This window comes from Ambystoma mexicanum, chromosome 9 (genome assembly GCF_040938575.1).
Source record: "Ambystoma mexicanum isolate Mex_15411 chromosome 9, UKY_AmexF1_1, whole genome shotgun sequence".
Taxonomy (NCBI): Eukaryota; Metazoa; Chordata; class Amphibia; order Caudata; family Ambystomatidae; genus Ambystoma; species Ambystoma mexicanum.
In genome coordinates, this window is record NC_090931.1 from 644,507,917 (window position 1) to 644,519,600 (window position 11,684).

The following is an 11,684-nucleotide window of genomic DNA, read 5'->3' on the forward strand; positions in this document are numbered from 1 at the left end:
CCCCCCAATCTCTACCCCAAACAAACAATAAATATATATATTTTTTTTTAATGCAGCAAAAACAGTCGGGATGAAAACACCATGTTGAAAAGACCAACGATTTAAATAGCCGCGATGAAAACACGGTAAGAGGGGAGCTACTTAGGATCTTCACTTTCATGCCACTGGACACCCACTTGGCTTTCAACCTGGCCCATCCACAACCGCTTGAAACATATATTGCACCCCACTCCCTCTTGCCTACCCCGCCCCCTGCTGGTGTCACAGTTCCACTACTTTTTTGTCACACACTTTTACTAGTGGTTATGAGAGGGAAAGCGAGAGACGATAATCAGTTCCCTCAGTGATGCAAGGCCACGCCTCAGAGATCTGTTTGTAAACGGCAGACACCGCTTTGAATCCCAGCAAGGCCGACTCATCCTTCTGAGGCTGATAAATCGCATACCACCTGACAAAGGACAGGTGACACTTCATGAGATTTATAGGAAACAGAGAGCAAAGGGGAGGAGACAGCGGACAGAGACTGCGGCGCACCCAATGGCAAACCACCTCAATCTATCCCACTGAGGCAAGTTGACTTCCAGAATGAGAAAGAGCGAGCTTCAGAATACACACACCCGTGGTCCAATGTGTGCAAAAGGACCAAATATCCCATTTTAAGATGGTGACTGTTCAAGCATAACACAACATACCAACACAACAGGATATCACAGCAATGCACTTGCACGTTCTCAATGTCACTGGGCCTAGTAAGATCGTTGTTTTTGTTCTCCCTTGTTCCCGTCCCTTGCCTCGTTGCGCTCTGAAACGCTTGTGTGTACGAGCGCGATAGAAATAAAATAATATCAATGTGCGATCTTATCACCTGCATACTGTTGTGGAACAGGTCATACCATCAAGCCTGTGAATGCCACCGCCACATGGCATCCACGCAACAAGACAATATATTGGCACAGTGTGGCAAATGAAGAAAGATTTGTCCATGCAGAAAGGATACACAGAGCAGGTGAATTCAAGATAAGTAACAGAGGATCGAACTCGCCGGGGGCCACCACCCAGGTGACTCCCAATAGTTGCCCCTTGACCACCAGGGGAAACTCAGGAGACAGACCCACACACTCTTGAGAAATGTAGTTCCAGTAGCGTTATAATGCAGCATAAGGTATTGGTGCTAGACATGGAGGCTTCTCATTACCAGAACGTACAGATGCATCATGAAAACAAACACAGGGCATTAAAGAGTCAACTGCAGAGAATACAGAGAAACAATGATTTTCCTTTACATAAATAACTCCAGTATAATATAGGAATTGTATGCATTCAGGGATGATAAAATACTTGCCCATCAAACCCGGGACTTGTTTTTCCACTTAAAAGTGAGATGGATACAATAAGCATGTTATGGTCTAGTTTATTAAGCTTCATGGTGTTAGCAGACTAAAAAATGTCAATGTATTAGTACGAATAGAATTCCAAACATACAGTCTATGTATGTGTAGAGAGAGAGAAGTGCAATATACAAAAACAAAGTAGTCAGGAGCAAATCTGTCTCTCTCTCTCTTATTAAAAAGATCACTAGGAAAGTATATTCTTCCATATCTTCATTTTTCAAAATGTCGACATGTTTCGGTCTACTTTGGTCCATAGTTAAAGGTAAAGGTCTTCTTCTGTACAAAAACACTTCGTGTACATATCAGAAAACCAGATGCATGCAGTATTTTCTTTCTCACATTATCTTGGCAGCTCTTAATGAGTTAGATATAATTTTGTTATAAATGGCAATCTCTCTACACTCCCCATTATTTTACCATAGGGGACAGCAGCGCTTGACCCTGGAATTTCTCAAATTGAGTATTTTCTACCCGGAATTTCCAGGTTAATGTGTATCCCTGTTCATTTACGGTAGATTCGCGTGGAGCTCCAAATCCTGTGATGGTGATGGCTGTAAGAAAATGCAGACTGATATCAAAACAATGAGCAACTCACCAGGAGCGAGCATGCTCAAGCAAGAATGGGGGCCATTGTTAGGTCTGATTTTGCAATATATACAGCAAGTCATTTTGTTCTAAAAAAAGTTCAACGTGTCTGGTAAACCGAAAGCTGTCGACATCTTTAGAAGGTGGGTCTGGTGGAATGGCAGTTCATGACCATCCGGCCACATGTTATCTCGTATTCATGGTGCAAACATTTATGCATTAAAATAAGATGTTTTGGAATTGCTTGAATTTTAGCCGCAATACTCTGCTACTGGAATGAAGACCGAGAAGGGCAATTCTGCTTTGATGATGGATAAGCTTCCTCCCACCATGTTATATTTGGGATAAGTGCCCCAGCTGTGCATTGTGAGAACATTGTGAGTCAGTGAAGAATGGACGAGCGCCTTTATAAGTTCCCTCCCAGGCGCCTTGCAATATACTTTTCTATGTACAGTTGAGGTATTTTAGTTCTAATGATAACACATACCTGGCAGCATACCCCTCTCCCAATTTCAAGGTGTTATTTTCTTTTCTCCTTTTTTTCATTTTGCATATGTACTCTTCTTTCTTTGGAGTTTCTTTGTGTGCCACTTTTTCTAGCACTCTGCCATTTTTAGCATTTAGTCCTTAGTTTCATCTTGTTCTACACCTTTCAAGTTCTCATTATTTTCTGTTGCAATCATTCTTGTGCTGCAGTAATTATTATTATTTCTACTTTTCTATAACTGTCCTTGTGCTGATTTTCTTCTTCATTTTGCCTCGCTTCTTCATCTCCATTTATTTTTTTTTGCAGTTATCTTTTTTCATTCTTTTTCATTCTTTTTGCCTTTCTCCCATTTTACCCCTTTTCTAGCTTAGTCCCTGCACTGGCATCACCCTTCTCTTTTTCTTAAATCTTTCACCTTTTTGCTTTTCCTTTAAAACAAAATAAAATCAAGTCTCTAACCTTTCCCTTAACCCCAAACTAAGCCTCCTACTGTGCGGATAAACAGCAAAGTTAAAATCAATCAGTGACAGAGGACAAGGACTGGGTTTTTCTGAGACAATGTGATGTTGCCGTACAGCACAAATCAGTCATTTGATTTACTTATTATAAGAATATTGCAGGACACTGACGAGTTTTGTGATATAGAGGAACAAAGCTGATGGCGAAGGAGTTTGATGACATGCAATTTTGTGTTTATATGTGATAGGAATACAATATTCTTTATATCACTTTGTAATCTGCTCCCCACCCCCGTCTCAACTCCACTACCATTCTTCAATACTTGTGTCATGCTCCCACTGATCCAACATAGCTTCGAGTTAAGGATATGTAGAATCAATGTGCCAGCAAAACAAAGAGAAAAGGTAGCCAATGATTGGATACCTCTCATTAATATTCATGAGATACATTTGCATGCAATGATTCTGAATGTATGCACATTTTTCCTCATTAATATTAATGAGGGATATCCTAAAAACCCGTCAGGATCCCGGCCCTCGAGGCCTGGAGTGGAGTTGGACAACCCTATGGGTTGTGACAAGAATACTTTACAATAGTTGAATACAGTTCACTGGAAACTCTGAAAAACTTCTTTATTTAAAGTGAATGAGAGAATACAGATTCCAGCCCTTCTTTCCAGACCCCTGCAGAGATCCTGAGCAACAGAGAGGATTGTCAATCATGTTCTCCCCATCAGCTGAGGAGCATAAACAATCAGAGTAAGTGAATGCAAAAAGAGATCCCTAAATCTCATTGGCACACGTTTCGGAATGTTCTTTTTGGCTCAACCAATCTGGAACGAGAATTTGGTGCAGATTCTGGGCACTACGAGCAAGTATATGCTCAGAATCTCCTATTTTGATTGGCCGAGTCAAGCGGTAGAGTCCTCTGTGCCGTGTCAATTATCCTTCCAAGTGCCAATTTGCAACACTGCACACTTCTTTCCCAGACAGCCATTTGTCTCATTGAGGTGTCTATTCGCTCTCCATCTCCCCGTTGCTTGGCATGGTTCTCTTTCCCTCTCTTTGCTGTGACGACACTGGGTGAAACCATGCCAACATCCCCAGTTTCTTTTCTCGCCTGCTCATATTCCTCCTGCGTGGCCTGCTGCGGTCACTCGGCACTCCATCTCACTCAGACCTGCATTGACCCACCTCGTGGTCAGTGTGCCTTCCCCAGCTGAATTCTAATGTCGTAACTTGGCACGCCGCACACCAGTGACGATAGCACCTTACACTCGTTTGAAGCTGTGTCTCCTGTTTCTGCCCTTTTCACAAATTTTCTCATACAGAGCAGCCCACACAACCCTCCACCCCTGAACAGGAATTGATATCCTAAGCACCCTTAGGGATAGGATTCATTCTCACTCCTTAAGTGCCCTAAGGCTACCTTAATGGCCCATCCTTCACGCGGGACCCTTGAGTCAGTCATCTTGTACACACCCCATCCCTATATTGTACCATGATCATTATTACTAATGTTTACTCGATGTCTTGTTAAATTCTTGCTACCAATGTTTTGATGTATGACCTGTACAGTGGCATGTTTGTCCTGCGCTAAATTTGCTCTATATGTGGTAGCCCTGCCAAGGAATGAGAGACCACACGAGAGGAAAGAGCAATCCGTGGCACTCCACAATTTATTGTAAACCAACTCCAACCGAAACAAACATTGAACAACCACGCACTCAAACAGGCACACACGTTCACAGACCCGCATGCTCACACACACAGCACACCTCCCTCCCTTATTGCGACAAGAGAAATGTGCTACCAAGAAAAGAGGCAAGGGAGGGGGAAAAAGAAGAAAACAAACCAAAGGAAAGAAAACATTTCACGAAAAAACTAGAAGAAAACCTGTCAAACCTTTATGTGACTTGAAACAGAAAACATGTTAATCACAACTATAAATCATCCAAACACCTTGGCAACCGCCTGACCCTACTGGAACAACGTATTCCTACAACCGCCGCGGCAATGCCACCAGTGACACCATCCCTGCTCACAGCTTCATGTCCAGTGGGTGTCTGCCTGCCACTGCCAGCCTCATCCTTCCGCATACGGTCAATGCACTCTTCCTCTACCCTATCAAATGTGGGTATCGTCTTTCCCTTGCAAAAGCTACTGTGGCCCCTAGATTGCGCCCCACCACCCAACCAACCAGTACAGACTTTACCACCTGCCCGCCTACCCTGCTCAGCTCAAAAAGCGCACATTCCGTGAGCATGTTGGTTGTGTCCCTGTGTGCTGTCACAGCATCCACAAAAAGTACCCTCAAATCCAAACCATTTGCTAGGGACAAATGGATCAATTCATTGACAAATTTGTTAGCACGTTCCACTAACCCTAATACTAAAACTAAAACTAATAAAAATTGTAAATAGCAAAGTTAGTGCATTTTGCCAAAACTTGCCATCAATATATATTCAGGTTATTCATAATAGCAGATACATTCAGTTAAATGTTCAACAATGCTTCATGGAGAATAATTCCATCTTAATGCGTTTCGGCTCCAAGACCGTCTTCAGAAATATCAGAGGCTAAAGCAGATCATAGAGTAACTCAATTGGAGATCGTAGCTCACCCCTACAACCCAAATTAGGAAAGCTTTCATTCTACTGTACAGATTTAATAGAGAACATGAATAAAAAGATCAGTTTACCAAAGCGGTAACCCGGGGTGCTGATCGCGGGGTCTTTTCTATGAATGAACGGGGTGGATGTTGCAGTCGGCAAAGGGATACAGAGAGAAACAGCGGCAGTGGCGGTCCTCGCTGCTGTCACAATCATGTAAGTCGGGCTGGGGAGGAGGGTTGGGAATATAAAAAAAAAAAAAAAAAGATGGCGGGGAGAAGATGGCGGTCTGGCGTGGGAAAGGCAGCCTGCGGGTTCCGTGGAACGCGGGCTCAGCAGTTTCAGATTGCGATCTGAACCCGATTGGCTGCTACCCCGCCCCGGGTGCTAATATCACATAAAATGGTGACATTTTTATTAATTCTTCATCCATACTTAAGCATTTGCAAATGCTGCAGTAATATCAATAGATTCTGGGGAGGGGATGATATCCTTTGATTGGACCTGGGCTGATATTTATATTCATTTTCAAGAACTTGGACTACTCTTCCTCGGGTCTTAATTAGCGGAATTTAAACTGAGAAATGCCAGCCTTTTGGGGCAGAAGCTGGAGAGTGGCTAGAGCCTTGGCATGCTTTATCTGAGATCCCACAACACCCTACTGATGTGGTTCACAAGCGCAGCTTATTCAAAGGCCCCTATGAAATGACCTACCAGGCAAAGCGCAAAGCGTTGAACACCATGATACTTGTGGACAGGTGCCGAAACCAACAAGCTCAATGGCAGTACATAAAAAGTTAAATATGGTAGTGTTCTTAACAACGATAATAAGTTATTCCTTTCTATGTACAGCGATGTACGGCTACGTGAAGATAGCGCTTCAAGTTTAGTCTTCATGGTTTTCAAGCCCAGGCACTGATGGTAGAGGTCAACAATGGTCAAGCAAGTTACCTTCATTGGTGTCATAGAGTTGGGCGTGGTTGTCTCCACAGGCCGATTTCCAAGGATTTCAGTTTCCCTTCACAGCTGATGATGCTTGGCCCAGCAACCACTCTATGTCACCAGTCAGGACACATATGCACCAACCGTCAAGACATGGGCATGAAGCCATCGGTGGTCTTGCTCCTACCCAGGAAACCAATATTCTGACCACAACAGGACACAGCGAGCATGCTCTTCCAGAATCCCAGGGAGAGGAGTTCTCTAATGGTCGTCCCGGGTGATTGTAGTACACCTTGGCCATTTATGGTGAAATTGAGCTGTGTGCTTGATGTGTACATGCGTGATTGTCTTACTAGCTAATCACTACAACTCGTAGCACCTTTACACAATGCTATTTATTATAGGATGGGCTTCCCTGAATTAACCTGGAATTTATTTGGTGTCCACCAAATTGACAAAAGTGATTTCTGAGTGAAGGTTTTTGCTCACAGCCAAACTTCCTGTCTTCTAATAACGGTCCCCTCTCTCTGCAGTGCATGCTGTATTGCATACAAAATCTAGGTCTCATCCATTGCAAGCCCTCCTTTTCCCTATCCCAGGGATACATATCGCACCTTTTTGGCTTGTGGTGAAAGGCATTGACCTCTGGGCTTCCCCAGAGGAAGGCTAGGGTTTTGGCAGGCATTTTCCTGAGAACAAAATATGAACATCTTGTCCAACTCTGGGCGTTAAGGGCCAGAATCCGGACGGGTTTTCAGGATATCCCACGTTCATCTTCATGTGGAACAATGTGCATTCATTTAGAATCATTGTATGCAAATTTATCTCATGAATATTAATGAGGGGTATCCTGAAATCCCAGCATGGATCCGGCCCTCAAGGCCTAGAGTTGGACAACCCTTCCAAATATCAAAACTCACCTTTAGAAATGTGATTTTGAAAAAAGCCAATATAATCTACAATTTCTTTACACTCGCATAAGTATACCGATGCAGTGCAGGAAGGACTCGATGCATGTGCTAAGGCGCCAGACTGCCTCGGTAGTCAGGTGTTATAATGGAGAGTTGTCTTCCTACAGTCTTGTTCTTAATGTGAAAGTCTCCTTGCACCCAACCTGTCATGCATTATTTTACAACTTTACCGCTGCCTTCGTATTCTCACGCTGCATTCCAGTGGCTTATTTACAAATTCACTACATGCTAAAGCAGCATTCGTTCTCTCGTTCTCCACCCAAAGTCAATTTGGTACGGCCTGCGGTGGAGGGTAGACCCCCTCTCAAACCCTCCTTTTTTGTCCCCCATCACTCATCTTGCACGCCGCCAGTACCTGCCTCTGACACCTCTATCTGCAGAAGAGAATCCACTATGAGTACCTGGTGAGTAGCTCGTACAACTTCTTGAGCACATCCAAAGGCCATCACGAATCCACAACATGACTGAACGTGATGCCACCTCCGGACTATAATGGCCTGCTTGGATGTTCTGCCTGCAATAAGGAAGGTCTCTTCACCTCTTTTGACTACACTTCCTCTGGCCAAACCCTGAAAACTATACCTTCATCCGAACCATCATTATCACAGACCCTTTTGTTTTAATGTTCCTACATGTTGTGAGTTAAGTCTGTGTCTCCCTGACTTTCCCCAATCTTCCCCTCGCCCACTCTCCTCGGCCCCATTTCCTTTTCACTGCATAGGCAGTGCTCAGTGCTGCAAGAATTCTACATGGGTGATGTGTGCAAAATAAAGGTCTAATAACATAACATAACGTGAGGGAATCAGGGAAGCAATGTTACATGATGTAGTAATTAAGAAAGCAATATCACATTACTCGAGGAGCATTAAGGAAACACTGCATTATGCTGGGAGGGAATTAAGTCAGAAATATTGCATGATGCAGTAATTAAGGAGGCAATATCACATTACTTGAGGAGCATTAAGGAAACAATACATTATGCTGGGAGGGAATTAATGAAGCAATATTACATGATGTAGTAATTAAGGAGGCAATATCACATTACTTGAGGAGCATTAAGGAAACAATATCAAATGCTGGGAAGGAATTAAGGAAGCAAAATAACATGCTGTAGAAATAAAGGAAGTAATATTACATTACTTAAGGAGCATTAAGGAAACAAAATAATATGCTGGGAGGGAATTAAGTAAGCAATATTACATGACAGGAGGAAATGAATTAAGGCAGGAGTCTGCAATCTGTGGCTCTCCAGATGCTGTGTACTCTGAGTCTCATTATTCCTCACCATTGATAATGCTGGTAAGGGGCGATGGTGGTTGTAGTCCAAACATCTGGAGAACCAGAGATTGCAGAGCCCTGAATAAAGGAAACAATATCACATGACATGAGGGAATTAAGGAGACAGCATCACAACACCACTTGACATGAGCATTAAAGAAATGAAATCCCAGGACATAAGATAATTAGCTAAATAATATTATATGACATTAAAGACTTCAGCAAAGAATATGATAAACAAAAAAGGGACATTAAGGAAGCAATAGTACACGGCGCGAGGGAATTCAAGAAACAATAATACATGACATGAAGAAATAAGGGAACAACCTCACATGACAAGCTTTACAGAAATATTACCACCCTAGACGGGGCGCACAACCAATCAGGCTGCATTCTTACTGCTTAACCAATACTTTGCCTGCCTCTGCCACTATTACCCCCATGGTCCTCCTGCATCCTATTACTACCCACTATTAGAAGATTACAGGGACGTAATTTCACCAAAATGCCAGGGGTAGGGGAAGTGACATCACATGACCCTTGACCCTCTGATGACATCACAGTTTGCTGCCATTTGACCCCACCCCGAAGTGATATTGCAGGAAGCGATGGAAAACGACCTTTCACCCATTGACAAAACAGGAAGTGGCATCACATAGCATTGTACACTACGAAAAATATGATGTACATTTCATACAAGAATGGATCGCCACATGTATCATTAAGATCAGTGTGCATAGGCCCATATTACCAAATTACTGTGAATGCAAGCAGACGTCCATGACCAAAGGATAATGATGTGTTATTATATAGCACTTACGCTTAAGCGCCTTATATAGAAAAAATATACACCCAATATCACCCAACCTGTGTTGGTACTCATTTATCGACTTCAGAAGTATGAAAGGCTGAGTTGAGGCGTTTAAGAACAGACTAAATCAATGACTCACCCCCTGTAGTGTGCCTGAAATAAACCTTTAAGGAGTCTAGCAATTATTGTATAGAATTCCAGAAAGACACATTATTTGGTATTCCTATTCTTTCTGATTTAGAGTCAGTGCTAAAAATTTTAGACTTGTGGCACTCCTGTTCTTATTTTTCTTATTTTTTTTTAAGGGGCCTTAACAAGAAAGCCAGCCACTCCAGAAGTAAAGAGCCACCTGGTGATGGCCACAGCCCAGCAGCTTGCATTACAAAAAAAAAAAAAAAACTCGTTTTTTTTTGTAGAGGTCGCAAGGGAGACCACAGATGTCACAAGGGAAACCTCAGAGGTCGCGGTTGCGACCTCTGGTGACCCCTAAATGACATTCCTGGAAGATACAGGTGCTGAAGATGTGTTTCAAAGAAAAAAGGATCAAATAAACTTCCATTGGACATCTACGAAGACGTACCTCTTTAGAACAGTCTTTTTTCTATGTTGCTTACTTCAAGGTAACTAACACTGAAAACAGATACTGTCAAGTTACGTTTTTTAGTTTTTACTTTTTTTGTTTTTTTACTTTAAAAGACACGTATTTGATTAGCGTCCCTGTTGGTAACGGCATCACAAACGGGGTGTTATCGGCACAGTCAGCTTGCCCACCCAGGTCATGTCGCCTCAATTTCGGATGGCATGAGAACATTATGGAAACAATTAAACGTCAGTGGGCAGGAAGGAAGACTCGATGACAAGGGACATAGAAGGAAACAAGAAAGCATGTCAAAGAGCAGAGAAGAAGCAGGAATAGCTTGCATGTTAAAGAAAGGATGGCACAAGCCTCGCAGGTGTCTGCAACCTGCGCTTTTCCAGATGTTTTGGACTACTACTCCAATGATCCCCTACGATTGACTACGATGGCAAAGGCTGATGGGACTTGTAGATTAGGTAGTGAATTGAAGTGAGCACACCCATAGACATTTTCCCCCAGCGTTTACAGGTTCAGCGACTTCAGGAACAGAGTCACTCCGATAACACCTCGTTTGTTATTGCCACTTGTCAGCATGGTCCATAGATTTTCTGAATCGAAAGTGCCAAAGTTCTTCAGCGGATCGGCGAGAGACCTGCGTCTTTCTGTCACCAGACCTGTACATTCAAGCACCAAGTGCTTTCCATTGTATCGGGGACTTTGCAGAAGCGGCGTTTGTGCGATTGAGCTTGGTTATGAATCACTAAGATTTCATTGGTTTTCAGCTGATTCGTGCATTAATTAAAGAAACAACATCACATGACATCACAGCATTAAGAAACCAATACCACGTGGCACGAGACAGTTAAGCACAAGTATATGACAGGGGGTATCAGAGAAACTGCTATATCCGGCATGTGGCATCAAGATAATGTTATTATATGTTTGCGGGCCTTAATGAAAAGTAGTATCCTGGCGGGGGAGCCAATCAGGTGGCTAGGAACGCAGGCTTGAACCGCTGGTGAAAGCTTGCGTTCCATCCCGCCTGACGGCCAGCTCCCTCTGTCGCCATCTTCCCCCCCCACTCTCGGTCCCTTTTTTTTCCTTTCTCCCTACCCCCCACTTACGGTATTACTGCGGCAGCGGCACTCCCGCCACCGCTGCACCTTCCTCTCCGCTCCTGCAGGCTGGCATGGAAACCTTTCCATGGCGGAGATCTTGGAAATGCGTTTTCCTTCGTTCAACGGGATGCGCACGGCGTTGTCCTGTTAAACGAAGGAAAATATATGTATTTTTTGCACCCCGGGTTACCGCTTTGGCAATCCGGGGTGCCAATAGCCCTAATCCCCTGTTCAAAGTGCTGGAATGAGGGGTAACGGCCCGGTGCCCTTGTTATCCACCCTCGCTTCGCTCGGGCCGATAACTTGGGATGCCGGGCGTTCCCCCCTGTTGCAGCACTTGGAACTGGGGAATTAACGATGGGAAGCAATAGGTCAACAGTAATGAACGGCAAAGGATCATTAAGGAAAACTTAATGTATGGCTTAGTGACTTAAGGTTAAAATGAAATGTTGCA

General features: G+C 43.5%; 1 long non-coding RNA gene across 1 annotated transcript; it reads right to left on the bottom strand.

The window, feature by feature from the left end:
* Positions 1–1,397: 1,397 nt before the first annotated feature.
* Positions 1,398–10,500, bottom strand: LOC138488419 (uncharacterized). The gene is made up of 2 exons (XR_011274662.1): positions 8,732–10,500; positions 1,398–1,942 (listed from the first exon to the last, which is right to left on the bottom strand). It is a non-coding gene; the product is annotated as an uncharacterized lncRNA (long non-coding RNA).
* Positions 10,501–11,684: the final 1,184 nt, after the last annotated feature.